The sequence below is a fragment of the Taudactylus pleione genome, unplaced genomic scaffold, assembly GCF_031769625.1.
Source record: "Taudactylus pleione unplaced genomic scaffold, aTauple2 ptg001439l, whole genome shotgun sequence".
Classification (NCBI taxonomy): Eukaryota; Metazoa; Chordata; class Amphibia; order Anura; family Myobatrachidae; genus Taudactylus; species Taudactylus pleione.
Window position 1 is genome coordinate 690,274 of NW_028285838.1, and position 2,227 is coordinate 692,500.

A 2,227-nucleotide genomic window follows, 5' to 3' on the forward strand; every position below is an offset into this window, starting at 1 on the left:
ACCTCTGGGTATTGCTATGCACTCACTGACAGTCAAGTAGGACCACTAGCATCTGTCTCCTCCTAGGTGGTGACCATTTTTGGAAGGACGTTTTCAGCAGATTCCGTGTGGACAGCTAGTCCGCATAGAATCTGCAGCCCCCAATCCACCGTGGAGTCTGCGGGGCTATAGTTAAGCCCCTGCAGCCATGACTGCAGCAGCATTATGCAGTAGACCACCAAGGCCTCTTTGCTGCCTAAGGTGGTGGCCCACACCGCTCAACAATAGAGTGGCCCTGGGGCGGCACATGGTGACCTGCCCCCCGGCCCAGCCCTTCAATGTTCAAGGTAAATGACCAGTGGAAGTTAGCCAACACTAATCAGGCTGCAGCAATGTGCCCACACAAACCCAGAAGTAAGCATTGGCAGGTGCCAGTATAGGAGCCTGGGGGAAGTGATTTCAGGTGCCAGTATAGGAGCCTGGGTGGAAGAAAGCAGTTCAAAGTGCTGATAGCAGGAACTTGGTGGTGGTAGTTTGTTACCCATCCACTACACAGTGGTCAAAGTCAGTAACAGGCAGTTAATGACGGTAAGAAGGAATCCCTGATATTCCAATAATCTGTGATCACCTGGGAAGGTGAAGTCATCCGGTCATAGAAGTACAAACATGACAGCAAAGCTCCCCGGCTTCAGGGGGAGGGGGGGTGCGTGTGGGTAGCGGCCAACTCCAGGAGGCTTGCCCACTCTTCCGGACTGCCAGGAGCAGCACTTGATTTTCAGATGCCTCCTGGCTATTCTGGTAGAGTAGGAAAGTAAGACCAATACCGGACTTCTCAGCCTGCGCTGATGTGGATAAATAGGGTGAAACAATATGGGAATCCCTCATTTTCCTATAAACATTGTGGGCTGAACTTGCCAGGGAGGTACTGCCAAGCAGAGATGGCGTGTGGATAGTGAGAGCCATGGCTAGAAAGTGACTGATGCTGGTCTGGAAAACAATAAGTTAAGGGCTCGATGGTGTAGTAGCCAATGTTCGTGGGGTGCTAGACGCGTTTCGCTGTGGAATAGCCCACAACCCTCAGGAGCATGCTCCCCAATGTCCATTGTGTAATTAAAATAATTAGCAGCTGTAGCTCATTGTAAACATAACAAAGTCATATACAATTTCATCATTATCAATAAATTAAGAAACTCATAAAGTATCTAAAATTCATATGGTGCAAACAACATCGCTGCTTCAAATAAAAAACAGTATTTAAATGTATATACATACCCGGTCTAACTGGTATAGATTCCTAATAGTCTCTAGCCGCTATTTGGCACTGCAAGTCGCTTAAGAAATAATTGCTTTCCAGTCCAATCGTGTGGTTCCAAAGCACAAAAAGTTATTTATGTAATGAAAAAGTAACACGGTTAAAGATATAACTAGAGTAAAAAGCAATCAATAATAGTACAAGCTGATACATACGCATGCGCACTGGTCCCAGTATACAGTCATGAATCCAGAGGTCTCTGATCATCAATGAGGATGTCTGAACACTGGGATCGGGACGCAGCTTATATACCTTACAGAGTTCTACGTTAACAAAGGAACTAGTTTATTACAGGTTTCCATTGGTTCTTACTTCTGGATTGTCTTGTCATTGGTTGATTCATACGGTGTCATCAGGGGCATGCCTTAGTTCTCCAACGGTCTCTTTGTGTAGCTTCCCACCGAACAACTGGTTAATACTAGCTACAACACTGCATATAGATACTAACATTCAATGCAATAACTCCCTAACATCCATAACTAGCGGATGCAAGATGCAACTCCTCCTAGGAACGGGAGTCTGCAAACAAACAGGGATTTAGTATGATACCAAACATGACATGTCCACTATGTTCTAAACCTTAGATCTCGTTTAAGTACCTATTACATCATAATTATTAGTTAAAAAGACCTTTATTAACTTATTGTAAATAGGAAGCATTATATACATATGCGTTCGCATATGTGTGTCTCTGCATTAATGTAGGAAATGTTCGTATGTATGTATGTGAGGACGCATGTGGGCATCTATGTGTACGCATGTGGTTACACATACGAGCATCTATGTGTAAGCATACAAGTCCATGTGTGTGCATTATGTGAATCAGTGTATGTGTGTGGTGGGTTCACAGTTGTGTGCATTGGATTGCGCCAACGCAAAGTAGCATCCGATTTACACTTTATTAGTCTACCGACGACTAGCTCATCAGATAATAAT